The 23,020-nt window shown below is 37.7% G+C and overlaps 1 protein-coding gene and 1 long non-coding RNA gene across 3 annotated transcripts in view; one reads left to right on the top strand and one right to left on the bottom strand.

Moving 5' to 3' along the window:
• LOC126966157 (baculoviral IAP repeat-containing protein 6-like) overlaps window positions 1-23,020 on the top strand; it is a 312,407-nt gene that overhangs the window by 104,007 nt on the left and 185,380 nt on the right. The gene's annotated exons all lie outside the window — the stretch shown is intronic.
• On the bottom strand, window positions 585-6,928 carry LOC126966195 (uncharacterized). The gene is made up of 4 exons (XR_007729680.1): window positions 6,737-6,928; window positions 5,477-5,573; window positions 3,034-3,216; window positions 585-1,374 (listed from the first exon to the last, which is right to left on the bottom strand). It is a non-coding gene; the product is annotated as an uncharacterized LOC126966195 (long non-coding RNA).

Raw genomic sequence — 23,020 nt, 5'->3', positions numbered from 1 at the left:
CTGATAGCGGAACGGCAAAAGTGTGCTTAAAGATAATGTAAGCACACTTTTCTTCTTAGTCGTATGTCAACTGTCACTGTCCGAATCAAACCTGAACTGAATAAATGTTTTACATTGCTGCTTATTGACAAATGATATTTCAATCAACTGGAGTAAAGGCAGCAATGTATAGTATCTTAGCTTATTATGATGTAATTTGTGGCATGTTCCATATTTGGCTTTGTTTTTATGCGACGTGATTTGTCTATATGTATAGAACGTCATTGTAGTCGACAGATCTAATTTGCCTACTTATATTCTATGACAAGTTTATATTGTATTGACGATTGATATTGCATGAACCCAGAGTTGTTATTTAAATCTGACGAGTATTTTTTTAAAGTTATATTAAAACAAATTTTATAAACAAGAGTTCAGTTATAAGCTACAAATGAACGGTTTTGGGTCTACAATTGTGTGCAGTAACGTGGAGCGTGTTGCCTCGCTTTTGTTGCTGACTGTACTTCGTGGGCGGTTATATCGGCCCGACTCAATTTCGTTTTTTGTTTTATATACTAACTGTGAAATTTGGGATGTAAATAAAATTTATGTTACAGCATTATTTTGTTTTATTTCAGTAAAATATAATTATGAGAATAATATAATTGACAGAATGACAATGGATTGCTACCCGGTTACCGGATATCTCTGTACCTGTTGCATGACGTCACATCGTTGGTTTGTTACGGTCGCGGTGTGCAAAACAAGCATCACTAGGATATTGTTATTACGAATTATTAAAAAAATATTTATTTTGTCAGTATTATAGATTGATGTTAATGTGTGTTGTGTGCTGATAATTATTATTATGGGAAATCAATGAATGAATCTGGATTAAGTATAAAAATATTTTTTTACATAAATTAACAGACTACAGAACTATTAACAACAAAAGCAAAGCAGTTATAGCACGAACATATCACGACATAGGTACACCTAACGGTCATGAAACTGCAAACCGTACTGACGCAACAGGGGTGAAAGAGGTACGGGATGGAGCTTCACGTTCCAGCGAGGTCCAGAGATAATGTGACCGTGTAGTAGTGAGTCTTAAATATTATTATTATACATATTGTTATTTAACATTATTATAATTTAGTGAATAACATGACATAGATCAAATTGATAATATATCTAATAAAGATAATCTAAAAAGATCAAAAAGTGAATCAAAGTACATTCTTATGCTGTATTAAGTTGTTTCTCATAAGTTAATTAATATAAGGTTTAATTTATATTAGTGTAGTGTCATTCGCAGGAACTAAGTTACTTCCAGTGATCTCTGTCCCTTTCTTCAAATTTCGGCCAGCGTTCATGCATGACTTACAACAAAATCTGGTTAGATGGAAAAATTAAAGAATTAAATACATATACTATGTATTATTTTTGGAAAACTTACAGCTAAGCTACTACATGATAAAATTTTGAGAGATGTCAAATAGGAATAGGAGGAGAAACGAGCGTACGGGTCACCGTGTTAAGATTGCCTAACACTAGGTGTTACACCTCCGCCTACATTCTCTTGCAACACCACAGGAATCACAGGAGCGTTGCCGGCCTTTAAGGAAGGTGCACGTGCTTTGTTTGAAGGTACCCACGTTGTATCGTTGCGGAAAAACCGCAGAAGGAAGCTTTTGTTGTACGTGGAAGAAAGTTCCTTGAAAATCGCACTGTGGAGGAACCCTCCATACATCCTGATGGTGGGGATGATATCCTTATTTGTGGTGTGTCGTGCGAAGGTAGAATTTGGCGGCAGGAATCAGGTGAAAAAGCTCTTCGGAACACTCCCCGTGATAAATGCGGTAGAAGACACACAATGAAGCGACATCTCCTCGCCACGCCACGTGATCGAGACGTTCACAGAGCACTGGGTCCTTGACAATTCGGTCAAATGGTTCGAGCTGATACTGTAGTGCGCCAGGCCAGAGATGACAGCAATAATCCATTTGTGATCGGACCTGCGCTTTGCAGAGTGCTAGAATTTGGGCCGGCTTGAATTATTGCCGAGCTCTATTTATGACGCCCAGCTTCTTTCGAAGCTAATTTGGCTTTGCCGTCCAGATGACTACGGAAATGGCATTACTTGGCGTTGTATTCAAAGCGCGCTCGAAACACAGCTGAATGAAAACTGCCTAAAATATACTTCATAGAACGCCATTCAGTGAAATGAGACTGTATGCATATACTACATAGAACGCCATTCAGTGAAATGAGACTGTATGCATATACTACATAGAACACCATTCAATGACTTGAGACTGTATGCATATACTACATAGAACACCATTCAATGACTTGAGACTGTATACATATACTACATAGAACACCATTCAATGACTTGAGACTGTATGCATATACTACATAGAACACCATTCAATGACTTGAGACTGCATGCATATAGTACATAGAACACCATTCAATGACTTGAGACTGTATGCATATACTACATAGAACACCATTCAATGACTTGAGACTGTATGCATATACTACATAGAACACCATTCAATGACTTGAGACTGCATGCATATAGTACATAGAACACCATTCAATGACTTGAGACTGCATGCATAAAGTACATAGAACACCATTCAATGACTTGAGACTGCATGCATATAGTACATAGAACACCATTCAATGACTTGAGACTGCATGCATATACTACATACAACACCATTCAATGACTTGAGACTGTATACATATACTACATAGAACACCATTCAATGACTTGAGACTGTATACATATACTACATAGAACACCATTTAGTTACTAAAGTCTGATTTGCATTGTAACGTTGTCTTATGAATCGAGATCGCGTGCCCTAAGTCATATGAGTTGAGATTGAGTGAGACACGACATCGAGCGCTATGTTAGCCTACAAAGAAAGAAGACGGCGAACAAATGCTAGTTAAAGACCTACCCTGTCTTTCGTTCCATAACTTTCCTTCCCTGTCGTTGTTATATTATATGAACCTGGCTTTAAAAGATAAACTTACGTAGAATAGAAACGGTGTTGGCAGAAATTGCTGCGCACTATGAGTTCACAGTCGGCGAAGGAAGCGTTGTCATTGCACTCTGACGGGATGTTCAGTCCTGAAACATCTCTGTCCTCCACCCTTTCTTCAAATATTGATGTCGGATCAATATGGCCAGCGTTCATGCATGACTTACAACAAAACCTGGTTAGATGGAAAAATTAAAGAATTAAATACATATACTATGTATTATTTTTGGAAAACTTACAGCTAAGCTACTACATGATAAAATTTTGAGAGATGTCAAATAGGAATAGGAGGAGAAACGAGCGTACGGGTCACCGTGTTAAGATTGCCTAACACTAGGTGTTACACCGCCGCCTACATTCTCTTGCAACACCACAGGAATCACAGGAGCGTTGCGGCCTTTAAGGAAGGTGCACGTGCTTTGTTTGAAGGTACCCACGTCGTATCGTTGCAGAAAAACCGCAGAAGGAAGCTTTTGTTGTACGTGGAAGAAAGTTCCTTGAAAATCGCACTGTGGAGGAACCCTCCACACATCCTGATGGTGGGGATGATATCCTTATTTGTGGTGTGTCGTGCGAAGGTAGAATTTGGCGGCAGGAATCAGGTGAAAAAGCTCTTCGGAACACTCTCCGTGATAAATGCGGTAGAAGACACACAATGAAGCGACATCTCCTCGCCACGCCACGTGATCGAGACGTTCACAGAGCACTGGGTCCTTGACAATTCGGTCAAATGGTTCGAGCTGATACTGTAGTGCGCCAGGCCAGAGATGACAGCAATAATCCATTTGTGATCGGACCTGCGCTTTGCAGAGTGCTAGAATTTGGGCCGGCTTGAATTATTGCCGAGCTCTATTTATGACGCCCAGCTTCTTTCGAAGCTAATTTGGCTTTGCCGTCCAGATGACTACGGAATTGGCATTGCTTGGCGTTGTATTCAAAGCGCGCTCGAAACACAGCTGAATGAAAACTGCCTAAAATATACTTCATAGAACGCCATTCAGTGAAATGAGACTGTATGCATATACTACATAGAACACCATTCAATGACTTGAGACTGTATGCATATACTCCATAGAACACCATTCAATGACTTGAGACTGTATACATATACTACATAGAACACCATTCAATGACTTGAGACTATATGCATATACTACATAGAACACCATTCTATGACTTGAGACTGTATACATATACTACATAGAACACCATTCAATGACTTGAGACTGTATGCATATACTACATAGAACACCATTCAATGACTTGAGACTACATGCATATAGTACATAGAACACCATTCAATGACTTGAGACTGTATGCATATACTACATAGAACACCATTCAATGACTTGAGACTGCATGCATATACTACATAGAACACCATTCAATGACTTGAGACTGCATGCATATACTCCATAGAACACCATTCAATGACTTGAGACTGTATACATATACTGCATAGAACACCATTCAATGACTTGAGACTATATGCATATACTACATAGAACACCATTCTATGACTTGAGACTGTATACATATACTACATAGAACACCATTCAATGACTTGAGACTGTATGCATATACTACATAGAACACCATTCAATGACTTGAGACTGCATGCATATAGTACATAGAACACCATTCAATGACTTGAGACTGTATGCATATACTACATAGAACACCATTCAATGACTTGAGACTGCATGCATATAGTACATAGAACACCATTCAATGACTTGAGACTATATGCATATACTACATAGAACACCATTCTATGACTTGAGACTGTATACATATACTACATAGAACACCATTCAATGACTTGAGACTGTATGCATACACTACATAGAACACCATTCAATGACTTGAGACTGCATGCATATAGTACATAGAACACCATTCAATGACTTGAGACTGTATGCATATACTACATAGAACACCATTCAATGACTTGAGACTGCATGCATATAGTACATAGAACACCATTCAATGACTTGAGACTGTATGCATATACTACATAGAACACCATTCAATGACTTGAGACTGTATGCATATACTACATAGAACACCATTCAATGACTTGAGACTGCATGCATATAGTACATAGAACACCATTCAATGACTTGAGACTGCATGCATATAGTACATAGAACACCATTCAATGACTTGAGACTGCATGCATATAGTACATAGAACACCATTTAGTTACTAAAGTCTGATTTGCATTGTAGCGTTGTCTTATGAATCGAGATCGCGTGCCCTAAGTCATATGAGTTGAGATTGAGTGAGACACGACATCGAGCGCTATGTTAGCCTACAAAGAAAGAAGACGGCGAACAAATGCTAGTTAAAGACCTACCCTGTCTTTCGTTTCATAACTTTCCTTCCCTGTCGTTGTTATATTATATGAACCTGGCTTTAAAAGATAAACTTACGTAGAATAGTAACGGTGTTGGCAGAACTTGCTGCGCACTATGAGTTCACAGTCGGCGAAGGAAGCGTTGTCATTGCACTCTGACGGGATGTTCAGTCCTGAAACACGAAAGGTAGTAAAAGTATCTTCAAGTATGATTGTTGTTATTGACATATTGTGTGATTAGGTTTGATGGTAAATTGAATGAATCGCTCGACTATATTGCCCAAAGAAGAAATTCAGTAGAGCTATGTATATTATTTACATTTATATAGCTGGAATTTTCTCAATATTAGTAGCAATTTTATTACAAGTATCTTACGCTTAAGTAATCATACCTACGCATAATTATTATGTTATCATAAGATAAAATATTTTTGTTTTGATGAGCAGTAGGCAGAACTAACAGCTTTATTAGGTATCTTCTTTTAGTATGTTAACCATAATTTTGTTATTAAGTTAATAATTAATAGATATGTAATCTTCAAAAAGTTTATTATTAGTAGAACATTCATGTAAGTACCTAATAAACTCCCGATTATATTTTATATGGTAGATTATATCTAATAATATGTAAAAGGTTTAAAGTCGACTTTAAAAATGATTTTATTATTTTATAAAATATAGCAACCTGTACTAATGTTTAGCTAAAAAAAAGGACATATCCATGTAATAGAATTATATACAATTCTTTTACAAGGCATGGAAGACACTTAGAGGCAATCGCATCAAGGTACCCCTGTTCTTTCATACATAAATAACTTTATGTATTATAAAATTGCAAGTTTACCTAATACATATTTTGACGTACCTATATTATTAAACACACAATAAAATATGTATTATTACAATTACACATTACAATTAAAGATTATTCGAGAATTTCTATGATTATTAAATATATTAATTCCAATAGATAACCCATCTCTCAAGTTCAAGGTTTCGCTTCAGTTCTACTGGAGTTAGGCTCATAAAAAAGAATGAGAATGGCTTTATTTAAAGGAAAGTGATATAATATAAAAGACACCTAACTACCCACCTACTTATGTACTTCATATTTAAAGTTTGCAAAGGGTCGCGGGTTCGATTCGTGTTCAAGTCTGATACGACTTGCTTTATGTCTTCGTCTGCGTCTAAAATATTTTTGGGACTCAAAAATGGAGATGTAATAAATGATTCCGATGGAGTAAATATTAATTAGTTAATGTACTTATTGCTTGCCACGTATTCTCTTTGTTACCATAAAAGATACTGGGAATCCTGATGAGATAAAATCACTTACCATTTAAAGGCACTGCTGCTACGAAGGAAAAACTTACAAGAAATACTAGAGCTATTATTAATCTGTGCATTTTTAAACAAGTTTTATTTTAAGAAAAATACTATTGTACCGTTGAATAAACAGTTTGAGCTCTGATTGAAACGATAGTGTATCTGCGGAGTTCCAGTTAGAAATAAACTTGATTGTTGGCAGTACGATAACATATATATTATAATCACTGTATTCAGAGACACTACCAGCATATGACCTTATAACTTTGTTATGAAAATCACTTATCTTCGGGTGATAACGCGGCTTTTTATAATATCACGCCACTTTAAGAAAGCAGGGATCAAATATATTATGTGTCGGTTTTGTATGTTTCCACTTGTAAACTGGAATTATTTCTTGCTTATCTCTATATCCTACATGAGCCACAAGTTGCCTTATTCAAGCTTTTTATATAACAACACATGTTATTGAGTACTGCACAGTTTTCCTTTCAGTAAGATGTACCTACGTCTCTTTAAAATAGGTACGCATGTCATATATTCCTGTAAATTAATCAAGTATTTTCATTCTTTAAATAGACACATGTAAGAAACCAATAGTCGAAAATCCAAAAGCAACGGTACCATAATGGCGCCTATTTCTGCCGTGAAGCAGGAATGTGTAAACATGACTGTGTTTCGGCCTGAAAGACGCCGCAGCTGGTGAAATTACTGGGCAAATGAGACTTAACATCATATGTCTCAAGGTGACGAATGCAAATTGTTGTGCCGCATGGAATTTTTGGTTTCTCAATTCCTATTTATCATATTAGTAGGATTTTAGGGTAAAATTATTTAGCTATATATATGAAGTTTCATTAAACTTTCCCCACACCCCGCCCGCAATCGCCCGACCGCTCGCGCGCCCGTGCCTTTAGAACAGAGACCCGGACTACAACATAATATCGGCATAACTATTCAAATATTTGTCCAAATAATGTAGTATTTGCCCCCTAACGTGGACTTTTGCAATAACTTTTACAGTATAATTCAATCCAGTTAAAACACCGTCCACCACCACCTTGAGACGGCGCAGCCGGCCTTATGTTTCCTTACGGAGACGCAGATATCTCGACCTAGCGATATGTCATATTTAACGTACCCCGGGTACAAAATTGAGCACAATTTTTTACCTCATACCGGGGTATGTGTGTACGTTAGGGAGGATATCTACTGTCGCCGTCTCGGCAATTTTGAGGGTAGGGACCTGTCTACTCTCTGGCTCCGCGTAGATTTAGAGGACCGCGTCCGCATGCGTGTGTCTACAGGTCCCATAGTGGTAACGCAGAAACCGATCATCTCATGGGCTGTGTTCAAGCGGCATTGACGACTGCACAGATCCCCTCCGCTGAAATTGTAGTCTTGGGTGATTTCAAAGGGCACAATGCCGAATGGCTCGATCACGTACCACAGACTACACAGGGCGATCTGTGCTTAATTTTGCATTTTTCGTATGGTCTGTCTCAATTGGTTGAGTTGCCAACGCGGCTCCCGGATGTGGATAGCCACATGCCGTCCAATAAGGACCTTCTGCTGACTACACATCCCAATGTTTACCAGGTCTTTGTCGACGCCCCTCTCGGAACGTCCGACCATTGCCTGATCAGCAGTGTAGTGCCTATCCGACGCCAACGTCGCAGACCACCTACCGTGTTTGGCACTACAAGTCAGCAGATTAGGATAGGATGCGTTCCTTTTTTGCATCCTACTCTTGGGACAGGGTTTGTTTCCCTTCGGATGATCCTAGTGCCTGCGCCGTTGCAGGAGCCGATGTGATACTACAGGGAATGGATACCAAGCTCTGTGGTACCGATCGGTTGCAGATCACAGCCCTCGTTCGATGCGTCAGTTAAAGCAGCAACTGACTGCAAAAAACAGGCATATCGAACTTGGGTTGCGGCGCTTTGCACAAAGGATCTGAACTGCAAAGTTCTTAAGAGGAAATATAACCGTGCATCCAGATTTTTTAAACGGCAAATCGCCCCTGCGACGTCTAAGCACGTCGTCAAAATCGGCGAGCAGCTTTCCAGTTACCCGACCGGAACATGCAAGTTCTGGTCGTTGTCAAAAGCTGCTCTTGGTAACTTCAACCAGCCGTCCATGCCGCCGTTGCACATGAGGAATGACAGCCTGGCCCATACGGCAAAAGAGAAAGCCGATATCCTGTGCGCTCTTTTCGCCTCCAACTCGACTCTTGACGACAGCGGAAAAACACCGCCTACCATCCGCGGTGTCAGATCTCTATGCCTGAAGTACAGTTCAGACAGAAAACTGTTAGGTGAGCTCTGTTTTCGTTGGACGTCAGGAAGTCGAGCGGGCCGGATGACATTTCTCCAATCGTGCTTGGAACGTGTGCCCCTGAGTTGACGCCGGTGCTAAATCGTTTATTCCGGCACTCTTATTCCAAAGGCATAGTCCCTTACTCATGGAAGTCAGCCCTTGTCCATCCGATCCAAAAAAAGGAGACAGTTCACATCTGGCAAACTACAGGCCTATTGCTATTACCTCCCTGCTCTCCCAAATCATGGAGAGCATAATTAGCCGCCAGCTCTTGGTATACCTTCAGGGTCACCAGGTGATCAACGACCGTCAATACGGCTTTCGTCATGGTCGGTCGGCAGGTGATCTTCTGGTATACCTAACACATAGATGGGCGGCGGCTATTGAAAGCAAGCGGGAAGGCCTGGCAGTTGGCCTGGATATAGTGAAGGCCTTTTATCGTGTATGGCACAAGGCGCTCCTCTCAAAACTTCCATCATTTGGGCTTCCCGAGAGATTGTGCAAGTGGACCTCCAGCTTCCTCACTGGGCGCAGCATACAGGTCGTTGTCGATGGATATTGCTCGAACCCGAAGCCCGTGAATGCTGGAGTGCCCCAAGGCTGTGTGCTATCTCCCACGCTGTTTCTTCTGCATATCAATGATATGTTGGGCACCTCCAACATACATTGCTATGCAGACGACAGCACTGGTGATGCCGTATACTCGGGCCATGCAGGTCTCTCTCGGGAAATCGTCGACCAATGCCGAGAGAAACTTGTGTAGAAGAAGAATAGAAGTATCGAGTCCTCTCTTGAGAAGGTCGCGGAATGGAGTAAATTGAACCTTGTCCAATTTAACCCCCAGAAGACTCAAGTTTGCGCGTTTACCACTAAAAAAAAATCCATTTCTCGTATCAACACTCTTCGACAACACTTCCTTTAAAGCCTCGCCTAGTATCGGAATACTAGGTTTCGAAATTGCGAGCGATTCCCAATTTCGTGGCCATCTGGAGGGCAAAGCCAATTTGGCTTCGAAAAAACTGGGCGTCATTAATAGAGCACAGCAATACTTCAAGCCGGCCCACATTCTAGCGCTCTACAAGCGCTGGTCCGGCCACACATGAAGTTAGGATATCATCCCCACCATCTGGATGTGTGGCGGCCCTCCACAGAGCGGTTTTCAAGGAGCTTTCTTCCACGTACTACAAAGCTGAGGAATGAACTTCCTTGTGCGGTGTTTCCTGGATGATACGATATGGGTACCTTCAAAAAAAGCTGCACCTTCCTTTAAGGCCGGCAACGCTCCTGTAATTCCTCTGTTGTTGCAAGAGATTGTGGGTGGCGGTGATCACTTTACAACAGGTGACCCGTACGCTCGTTTGTCCTCCTATTCCATAAAAAGTCCTGAACGGCACTGCATTGTAATCGGCAGGGCGTACCAATTACCATCAGCTGAACGTCCCGCTCGTCTCGTCCCTTATTTGCATTTAAAAAAAAGCAAAATCGTTGTTCCTCTTTGTCACTCTTGTGGAGAACAAACGTGATAACTTCATGTATCTTGGATGGAATTTTATAGTCGATAATCGCGGAAACATAGCAGCTGATGTTTTAACCAAAACGCACTTAATTGTGACCTCTAGCCTCAGATAGTGTTAGTGAAATTAGCTTGTTTGTGATGATAAGCTCTGCGACTGTCAACTGCTCTGATATTATTGTTTTATTTCATGGAATATGAAGACTATGTTACGATACTCAGAAAGAAGACAACAACACTCTTTCAATTATAATAATAACATCCTATCAAATGTAATACGGGCTTAAATATGAAATTGCCGGTTTGGCCTTCTGTTTACTTTGCATTAAAATAAGAAAATTTATGGGTGAAACTTTTTATATTGACAGCTCGAACATTCTATTAAAAAATATATATAATTGGATTGCTTGATATTATTGTCATGTTATGTTCGTTTGTTAAAGATTTTCCACTTTGAACTTTCATAGTTTTACGTAATCACTCGGATCGATAACAAATTCTTAACACATTGGTTGACATCTCACATTGTTGAAATCTTTTATGGAGATCAACAAATTTGTGAAAATATAGTTTTTCCGTTGCGAACAAAGACTCTGTGCAATCTGTACAGTCAGCGTCAAATATATAGCGTCATAGCATTAAAAAAAATGGCAGCACCCATCGTTACCATATACATCGATTCACCGAAAATGACCAAATAGATAGCGTCATCCAAAGTAGCCAAATATATAGCTACACATAAATTGCCAAAATATAGGAAAATGAACTTTCGCCCCAAGATAATAGGATTCAAATTAGATTGTTGAAAAACTTTATATCAGTTGACATATTAATATTAACATTGACTATAAACATGAGACTAGGGCTTCCAATACCGAAATCTCGGTATTGCGGGATCCCGCACCATTTTCCGAGATGCGGGATTACGGGCGCGGGATTTGCGGGACTGAAAAAAAGCGTGCATGCGATGCAATATAAGATAATCTGCGTGAATTATTATTCTTAATAACTCAAGTTATTAACTGTTTCGTATTTTCGTGATGTTTATTGATACATACTTTTAGAATAGAATAAAAATTTAAGGGTATGTACGTGAATGAAAGATTCATTCACGTACAAGCCCTTAAAAGGAATACCGCCCACAAGTGTGGAAGCAGAAAGGGCATTTTCTGGCCAGGCAATAGAGTAAAATACGCAGTAGTTTGGCAGACGACAGTTTGGAAATGTTGTATTTTCTTCGCAAACATTTTCAGTTAATATTAAAAGCTGAAAAACTTAATAATTAAGTAATAATTTATATGTTTAAAATGTTATTTTTTTTTGGTGGATTTTGTAATTTTGCGTTGTGTATTTTTTGAAAACAATTTGTTTTGTTTTTTTTTTTTTAAAAAAAAAAAAACAGTATAATTTGATTGATCTCATTTTAATAGTAATATGTACGTAAATAACAGTGGAGTTGATAAATTCATTGTTTTAAAATGTGCATATTTTCAATATGCGGGATCCCGCAAATACCGAGATCCCGCGGGATTGAAAATTCGTAGTCCCCCAAATGCCGAGATTGAATACAGGCCGCGGGATTGGAAGCCCTACATTAGACTGAGCTCTGTATCTCTACTAGGATTTTAGTAGCATATTTATTAGTGTGTGATTTTGGTAAATAGATGTATATGGTAACGATTGGTGTTGCCATGTTTTATAATACAATGGGTGACGCTATCTTTTTGACGCTGACTGTATAATTCAATTTAGTATTTAGTTTCCTTGTTATAAATCTGGACCTGTACCTAATTATTTGATCAATCTGTGTCTGCTAATTGACAGTTTTTTTCTATTCGTCGAGTATTTTAAAACAAAAAGCCTGGAGTTGTCTCGTTAATTCGCCTTAAAGAGTAGTTACTGAAATTGAAGACACGAATGTGTTCAAGAGGAATACAGTTCAAGAGAAATGTAACTTATGCATAAGGCCGTGACATCGGGGGCGTCTTACCATTGACAAGTGACATGCAATAAAAAGTTTTGACTTCGAATTTGCATGATGTACAAATCATAAAGAATATCGCAGCTCTTATTCTGGCACCGATACGGTTTGTGGCGTGAAAGCGTCGACCAAAGGGCGGTGAAATTTGATTTCGCTCTTTGTTTCTACCTTGATTAAAGGGCCTGACCTGATTAAGTATTATATACAACTATGATATCGATGATATATAGCCTTTTTTGATGCACTTGCTATGAAGTGTAGACAATATTCGTGTGCCGACAGTAAATAACTAAAATTACGTTAGGTTCTAAATAGGTCTAAGAAGTTATACTTTTAGCGCGTCAGGGATTTATCTATTTAATTATCAGTGATAATATTCAACAAAGCACGCGCACACCGTCACGCAAACTCGACACCCTGACGTTAGCTGGTCAACGAGACCATTTGTATCAAACTTCAGCTACCAAGCCTCTTGTAACTCATATGTCTACTGAACCAATCAATGGATGAGAAATTAGATAAATTTCAAGTTTGGACGATTCTCTACGAAATTTAGTATCAAAAATATTTAATTGTTCATTGTCTGATATTTCTTGGTGCCAGGCTTCTCTGCCCATTCGTTTTGGTGGAATTGGCATCAGAAAAATATATCTAGTATATCCTTACCAGCATTCTTATCTTCTGTTCACAGTGTCAGCACTTTATATGATAAAATAATCTCCCCTAATGGGTCTCAGCCACTGGTGTATGCGGAAACTGCTTAAAATGCTTGGAAAGTTGCCTGTCCAAATGAAAATTACCCTTTAAAGCCACAGTGCAAAATCATTCACAAAAGGATATTATTATCAAGTCACAATATTTCGGATCAGGCTCGTTTTATTGCTGTTAGTGAACGAGATTCAGGGTACTGGCTTCAGGCCACTCCTTCGAGTAACATAGGGACACTTCTCGATAATTCCAGCTTCTCAATCGCAGTTGGTTCGCCTGGGTATCCCTAGAACAGTTCCCCATATGTGCCGCTGCGGAAGCAATGTAGACAGCCTTGGTCACCATGGCTTATCCAAAATATAATGATAAGTGCGAAGAAGTAGGAAAAATAGCTGCAATTATTATACTGCGAGCTATTCATGTTTGCTACGCAAAACCCGCAAGAATTAAAAAATACATAATATATAAATACTATATAACATCACAATTAATAAACACCTATAAAAACGAGAAGAAAAAGATTTGTAGTTTTATTCTAGAATTAAATCATAAGTCATTATTTGATTACATTGTAACATCAAAATATTGTTAAAAAGCATTATTCGAAAACGCGTGCATGTGAGCCGAGCCCTATAAATATTGCCACACTGTTGACACTTGGGGACAACATTTTAAAGAGATCTCGCGACGCTTCTTTGACAAGGCGCCTAACCATCCCAACATCTTGGTTAGGAAGGCATGCGGGTACTCCCCCCTTCACCATAGTCTCAACCCAATAAGACGTCCCAGACACGTCACGGTAGACCCGGATGACGACATCAATATCGCGAACGCGACACCCACACAAACACCGACACAGACACGCACACACCGCCTTCGCAGGCGTAGGCGCGGTCAACCACCGCAATCCACTGGCACTCGTCACTCTGACGATGGCCAGCGGCCCGCACCCTAGATACACCACACATTGTTTTGATACCCGACGAGACGTTAGTCCTCGTCCTGTAATCGCTTCACTACACTCACTCACACACGGACTGACTGACGGACTGACATACACCACTTACACAAACACAAACACACTCCACAAACAGACACAAAACACAAACATACATGCACACAAACATTTACACTACTTACATACATACAAACATATACATTACACAAAACATCACCACACTCGCCGGCGAGTGTGTTCTTCTCACCTTTTCATCTTTCATCTTCATTTTCTCTCCTTCTCACAAGCACACAGCCGGTCTGAGGTTCGAGTCTCCTTAGGAGACGCCCCGCGACTATTGTTGCGTAGTGTGAAAGCCAGGGCTGCTAACAGCACAGAGGAGGTTTTAGTCGGTATGGGGCGTCCGCTTACGCGGACACTCGGGTCCGATATATTACATACAATACGTAACAGTATTTCCTCCTCTCAAAAAAAAAAAAAAGACACTCGAGGTATTCGAGCTCAGGCTGTCGTACGATACGGATATGTCTGGGACGTTGTTACACTGTGGAATAAACGAAGGTGATCACGTGCAGTTTTCTTTCGATGATCCATGATGAGTGATTACCAGCCAGTCAACTTTTGTGATGTCAAAAGTGGTGACGTCACACCTTTAAAAAAAAGGATTCTCTTTCTTCGTCATCAGAAATTACGGGTGGGACTTAGTATCTCTTAGCATGAATTAGGAGGTAAAAAATATTGTAGTTGATAAAGCTTTAGTCCACGATTATAATGATACCACTCCTATTACAAGGTAATGCAACGTTTTCAAGAAAATCACAAAAAAAATTCTAACCTAAAACAGGTAAATCACGTAAATAAACACTACATGTGCGCCATCGCGGTGGGAGGCTAAAACTGTCATAAAATGATTTTGGTTTCTTAGTAAAATATAAGTACAGGCAAAGGGTTCCAGCTAATACAGCCATAAATGCATGAAAAACAGTGAAATGAAATGTAAAAGAAGTTGGTGACAGGTAAAACGGCTTAAATTGTATGAAAAACTGTGAAATAAAATGTAACAAATAGTCTGTGACAGATAGGCTGGGGAGGGTAGACTTTTATTTTGGTTTTTCTTGAAAACTTGAAACACTATCATCGTGGACCAAAGCTCTATCAACTACAATATTTTTTACATGCAAATTCGTGCTAAGGGATACTAAGTTTTAACCGAAATTAGATTAAGGATTCAAATTCACTTAATTTGGTAAGTCTTAAATTTACCGATTATTGGATGTTATTTTTGAAGGTAGTTTTAAAACTTAAAAAGAATTTCACTACTTACTGTGTATAAAGCCGTGTGTAGCGAAAAACTATTTTTCGCCACCCTCATTACGTAAAATTGAATTAAGTGTTCGAATTTTTAAGAAATTCATTTTTGTGAAACTAAGTTCACTCTACCGTCAATATTTGATACTTAACATTTGTGTTAGTTAAGAAAAGATACCGTATCTCATGATACGGTATCTTTTCTACTCATGTATTGAGCACTTATTTGCTTACATACTGGAACGAGTGCGCTGCAATGCGTAGTGCAGAACAGCGTGTGATGTCACGTGATGCTTTGCCAGTATTCGCATAGTACAGCGAGGCTCCAGCGATAGAGAAAGCCATTTTTAAATACTCTATTGATTGAAAATAGGGACAGTTGAGTTTCTTTTGTTCTTCTCATGAGCTCAACTTTTACCGAACATAATTTGGTGATTTCAGCAATTTAAAAGAAATATTTATAGTGACCGCTGAACCGTTTTGTTTAAGCCTATCTGAATTAAGTTTATTTGACTTTGACTATTACCAATAGGAAGCCACATTTTGTGAGTGTCAATATTAACACGAATGATGAAAAAACGGTCGTACACTAAAAATACTTTATATGGCAAAACAACGTTTGCCGGGTCAGCTAGTAATTAAATAAATAAAAGCAAGCAGCTTAAGGAGCATTCATGGAATGCTCAGATGAACAATATGCTTTTGTTGGATTTTTAAGAGAAAATTGTAAGTCATTGAGCGAATGTCGCTATTAATAGTTACGTATTAATTAATAACTAAATAAATGCTCATTTTTGTAGATGTCGTCCTTCTCATTTCCCTTTTTTTTTAAATGAGGGAAGAGATGATGTTCAATGATTCAGTGATTCAGTTCAGTGATGAGATGATTGACAACGTTCAGTTGATGGTAATTGATACGCCCTGTCCATTACAATGCAGTGCCGCTCAGAATTATTGAGAAACCCAAAAATTCTGAGCGGCACTACAACTGCGCTCATCACCTTGAGACATAAGATGTTAAGTCTCATTAATCTCATTAGTCTCAGTAATTTCACTAGCTAAGGCGCCCTTCAGACCGAAACAAAGTAATGCTTACACATTACTGCTTCACGGCAGAAATAGCCACCGTGGTCGTACCCATAATCTAGCCGACATCCGGTGCAAAGGAGCCTCCCACTGCCTCCCAGATGGTTTGAAAGTAGAGTATTCATACAGTAATATATAAGGCAAGTGTGTGTGACCATGTCGGTCGCGGCAGACCTCGTAGAACATTCATCGACCAAACTGGGGACATTTTGAAAGGTTCGAAGCACCCGCAAGCGGCGAGCATGTATGAAAAGAGTAATGAATGTAGAGGAAGCGCGTTAGGTTTGTAAGGATAGAAGCAAGTGGAATCCTTTTGTCTCTGACTACCCCGATGCAGACCGGAACATTGCGCGGGCGTGTGTCTCGTTGTGCTTACACCTGTATTATAAACGTTTTCTTGACTCCATTCAACCGAATCGTTAGTCATAGTAGCAAAAAATATCCTCAACTAACCTCATTTCAACGAATCTTACCAAGAATAATCTCAGGCCTTTGCTACATACCTGGCCAACGTATTCCAACCCAACAATATGGATAGTCTAGAAGATCCAGAAATAGACCAAATCCTAGGACAAGACCTGCAACTATGCCTGCCTTTGAGACCTACTACACCAAGAGAGGTGGGTATAGAAATAGCCAAAATGCACCTGGATTTGATCTAATCACCCGCAGGCCATTGAAAGAGCTTCCTAAGAAGTGCATTACGTTTTTGACCATCCTTGTCAATGCCACATTGAGAACCTCGCTTGTTCCTGCACTCTGGAAAACATCACAAATTGTTGCGATCCATAAGCCTGGTAAACCGCCTACTGAAGTCACGTCTTATCGCCCTATTAGCCTGACGCCTGCACTGTGTACGCACCAAAATTGTGGGAAAGGATCATCCTAGCACGACTATCCTCTTGCCTAGATATGGGCCATGTAATACCTGACCATCAATTTGGCTTCCGGAAACACTACTCCATCATAGAACAAGTTCACAGAGTGTATTGTACAGTTAGACAATGTCTGGAAAAGAAGGGATACTGTTCGGCTGCTTTTCTCGACGTACAACAAGCTTTCAATCGGGTTTGGCATAAAGGACTAATGTGCAAAATTAAAATGTACCTTCCTCACTCCTACTACCTACTGATGGAGTCTATAACATATTTACAAGTGACCTACCCCAATCACCAGAAGCAGCTGTGCCGATGATGCGGCGTTCCTCAGTTGTAACAGTGACCCCAATGAGGCGACCAGACATTTTCAAACTCAGCTCGATGCCACTTATGCGTGTTTGACCAAGTGGCGCATAAAAGCAAGCGCCCTGAAGTCTCACCACATCACATTTACCCTAAGACTGAAAACTTGTCCACCAGTCAATCTAGGCTCTGACACTCTGCCGCAATCAACCTGGTATAGCAATTTTAGAAATATTAGCAACAAACAAGAAACAAACAAAAAGTCCAATCCCAGTTGTTATCTTTATAGACATAATACGTAATAATATAAGATATTTAATAATCCAAATATAAGGTTTTTAACTTTTTTTTCCAGAAAGTTTCAACAGTCTTCAAGCTCCGAAACGGATATATCATTCCAGCACTTGGTGGCACTGTACCTAAATCTTCCTCTAAGAGGCGGAATGATGGAGTGGGGCTGACAGGACATTGAGTGCGAACCTTGTTTCAAAATTTAACTGACTGCGCTGACGTAGCCATTCCAATGTATGATATAAATATTTTGGCGTTTTTGTGATAATAATACCAAAGAGAAGCGTGGCTAAATAAAGTCGTCTACGAGCATCCATTATCTTCTTTGAGGTATGGAGAAATGTGTTGTCAGGCCGGTATATCCCAGCAAAAACGAGCACAGGCGTTTTGTACTCTTTGTATTAAATTTCTTGTTCTGCCAAGCAACCTCGAACCATACACTGTATCGGTATAGTGAAGCTTGGATAGAACAAGAGCCTCACAAAGACGTATGCGCATATCAGTGGTTATAAATGGTCTAATTTGGTACAAAACTTTTGATCTTTAAAAACTGTTGGAAATCACTTTATTTATATGCTTCTCAAATCTTAACTAAAAAGATAACAAATCAAAGGGCTTCAGAAATGAAAAAAATCTTATTTATTGTAAAGTTTATTTCAAATATTAGGTGTATTTGTAATATTTACATTTTTACTTTGAAGAGTACTATACATACACAATTTATTACGACATACAATATTATGACTAAGATAAATATAATAATATGCATTCCTAATGAAATAAATTACTTTTCAACATGCGTAGGTATTTGGATAGTCGAATTAAGAAAATTGGCCTTACAGGATAGCGGGAACAAACTACAATTTTGTTCTAATATGAGTTTAAGCTTTCTCTTTTCTGATTGGTTTGCGTTCTTGATTTATTTGTGATTATTAAAACTTTCACTATAAAGTAACGCACGAACTTCGAGTAGTGATGAAAAGTAGTGTCATTCTTGGCCAAAATATTTTGGTATCGAGTGGCGTATATTGCATTCTCGCTAGGTTCTGAATTCGAAATAAGGCTCTCGAGGAGTATATCACGTTGCCCCCTTGTAACACAAATAACTACATAAATCGTATGGAATTGTCGTGGTATCCATATTTATTCTGTATTGCACAATAATATTTATCTACTGTCTACCTTCGTAAACTTTTGTCACTGCCAGCTTACACGAACATGAAAGTAATGACAATCTAGCAATTCAACTGAAGGCAGGTACGTGATTGATGAAAAAATATTTCTACTATACCTTCTCGAAATGTGTATTGGTTGTGATGTGACAAATGGGCCGAAAGTTCGACATTTATTACGTAAATGCGGGCATAAAGGATGTATGAAAATCTATCACATACGGCCGTTCCCAATATACTATCTACAGATCGAGATAAAATACTACCTTCTACTCTCAGTAATTAGCTGTCAATAATATGAAGCTGTCCCAATATACCTGATAAGTCATTCTTATCGCCTTATATTGGGACGCATGAATTGAAATTTCCATTAAAACTTCTATCGTTGGTAAGCTATATGTCCTCCCATTGACAGACAGCGTGTACGGATAAGGTGAGTTACCGTCGATAAGTTTATTGGGACAGAAAGTCAACGGTAGTTACGATTTTTATCTCAAGTAAGAGATAGACTGAATATTGGGAACGGCCGTAAATTATTGGCTTTGAGGGTGGAGAAGACTAACGGCCGAGTAGAAGGTAGTAATTTATCTCTATCTGTAGATAGTATATTGGGAATGGCCGTAAGATACTGGCCAGTTACAGTTTATATAGCGTAGCGCTATAATTGAGACATTAAATAAGCACACGGGAAGAACTAATTAACCGTAATCATTAAAAAAATATTCAAAAACAAATACATAATTCACCTAAATAAATAAATATGCCATATCAATTCGGAACAACCTGTAAGAAATCTAGTATCCGCGTGCTATCCTAGCCACTGACACCTACTTCGAGCAGTCTGACGCGACCGCAAGTGTGATAAAATTTTGTTTACTAAATTTATAAGTAGTATTATTTATTTGCAGAAAGAATCTTAAACTAACATAGTCCCGAAAAACTGTTTGGACAGAGTGTCTGCAGGATCAAGGTCAATATATAATTGGTTTATTTGAAAATTTCAATTATATACTTCATATTTTAGGATTTTTTTTTTACGATTAAGGTTAGATAGCTCACAGTGTGTTCATTTAATGTCGCCATTATGGCACCACTCTCTATATTATCTACCAATTAAGAGTCAGCTAGCCTTAGATTTATTGTGCGAGAGTCAAAAAGACTTCATATTCGTATCACTCGTGCGATTTCACTACTCGAGTCCCTAATGCTCTCTCTTTCTACTTCGTCGGAAATCGCAACCGCTTTGCTGCCCTAGGCTAACAAGGATTTGACACAGAAATTGAATAAGTCTTAAATACATTCCAACTAAAAATAAGCCACTGATCTGCCGTTATTCATTACTATGATGATGATGTTTAGATAATGCGATTATGAAGAAATATTTTCTCTTCTTTAAAAGTCTGACGGTAAAACCTTTTACAATATGTCTAGTTTGCGTGTTGTTGCTTATTTACATAATAATAATAATTAACTTAACTACATGATTTAGTTCCTAAATCTATTGGTAATGCTGTTTGATAATTACTATAATAATATACGATCCAAATAAATAGAAAGCGGAGACTTACATCACAAAGAAGAAGCTATATGGAAGTACGATATATATATATTTAAATATGTATCTAAAATAAACACACAGGTACTTTCAATATCTTCGGCCATGTCGAAATTAGTTGTTACATATCCTTGGCTGTTAAATAATAAGAAAATACCATTGAGAGGAAAAGCAAGAAATAAAAGTGTTATTAGTTGTGTGAAGAGCTATTTCACATTTTTATTTACATATTCTTGGACACGATATATTTAAATAGGTATTGTTTCTATCTGCGATTAGTTTTCGTTGTTTTGTTAGTGGTATCTGTTTATGTAGCTGGTGCGTTATTTTCCCCGGAATTGATTTGTTACAGTACCCATACTAAGATATAATATATTTTTTTTATGGAAGAAGAGAGCATACGGGTCACTGGAGAGTAATTGGTATGTTACCACCGCGATCTTTACTCTTATAACATCAGAGGGATCACAAGAAACTTATAAAGCGTCCTATAAACATATATAAAATAAAAAATTGGAAAATCTAAAAGTGCACGCCTCGAACGCTCATGCTTTATTTTTTTTAAGTTAAATTTCGAATAAAATTTAATCATCTGCGTTTAAAAAAAAAACGAGAAGGCTTACAGTAATGATTTTCGAAAGGAACCTTCTCTGCTTAATTGTGAAAATAGTGAAAATAGTATAAGTCTTTTCGAGATATCCGTACCACGCCGTTTTTTTGAACCACACACTACTGGACTTCCACGATAATTTTTTTTAATGTACGTATTCGACAACTTAAAAAAAGTATCAGGATTATTCATTTGTGTCTCAGCTTTATATTGATGTGCTTTTTATAATGTGTAAGAGTAATAGAAAAAAAATATGCAATTTAAAGTGTGGAAATCGTGTGAGCTCGACAGGTCGGTTATAAACCACAAACTCGCCGAGGCGTGCAATTAGAACAGTCAAATATAAGATATATATACTCAGCGATTTTGATAAAATTTTTAGGCCACCCATAAAATCACTACTGGCCAGTGATTCCATTCCAGTTTGGTGACAGTCGATTTAATTATTTAGAAAATAGCACGTTAGTGATAAGTTCATTTCTCTTTTATATATTTATTTGGATCGCTCAGATAATTATTGTGTTTATAAATGCATTCATTGGAAGTTGTTATTAATTATAAAAACTGGAATGAAGTTGTTTCAGGAATAGGGCGTTAGTGAAGTATCTCGAAAACTTAATTAACTTAATATTTTTACTATCTTTCGTATAATATTTCGTTTAATCTTAGGTTAGAAAAAGTTGAGATTTGATTATATAAAAAGAGATTCTTGTAAACTTATTGCGAGTGAGTATGAGAGATCACAATAGTATAGTAAATATTCTATATATAAAATTTAAATACTATCTTGTATAAATATTAACGGTGTTATTACAAAACACTTGTATTAATAAATAATAGTTAAAAAAAACTAAAAAGCACACTTTATATTAAATTCAACTAAAAAGTAGAAAACAAATTTAAATTGAAAATAGTGTAAAAAAAATATATTTTATTGTAAAAAAAGCGTGGGGTGCTTTTTAAGATATTATTAAAATAATAATTCTTCTACACTTCATATATAGTTTTTTACACTATTTTCAATTTAAATTTATTTTCTATTTTTTAGTTGAATTTTATATAAAGCGTGCTTTTTAGTTTTTTTTAACTATTATTTGTTTTTCATTTTTTAGTATAATTTTATCAAATTAGTGTAATGTCATCGGTGCTCAATAAATCTACAAAGTTTGAATCTAGCCGTTTAAAGTGGGTCAAAATCGCGCCCAAAGAAGTCGGTTACAAACATACAAACATACAGGTGAAGCTAATATAAAGCGTATAAAAAAGCCCTATTACGAATCCGTGTCTTTATGTGGTTTAGTGTCTTTAGACGTCGTTTAAATAGTTAGACACTGTTTAACAAAACACGTGTCTAAGCCATGTTTAAATTTTTGTTTGTAATAACACCGTAAGAGTTTGTATTACATTTATGTTATGTTACAAATTTCTTATAATAATTAATTTGTACACACTTTTTAGATTATTAAGGCACTTTTGTTTCATTTTACATTCTGGATATTTCGAAATCTTTAAAATTATTAAAATATCATTACCTACTTAAAATAATAAAATTTGTTTTCATGCAAATTTATTTGACAGTAAAATCTAAACCTAATATATATTATTATGCTTA

Source organism: Leptidea sinapis, chromosome 9 (assembly GCF_905404315.1).
Source record: "Leptidea sinapis chromosome 9, ilLepSina1.1, whole genome shotgun sequence".
Taxonomy (NCBI): domain Eukaryota; kingdom Metazoa; phylum Arthropoda; class Insecta; order Lepidoptera; family Pieridae; genus Leptidea; species Leptidea sinapis.
The sequence above is the reverse complement of the archived record's forward strand: the minus strand, read 5'-3'. Positions and strand labels throughout refer to the sequence as shown.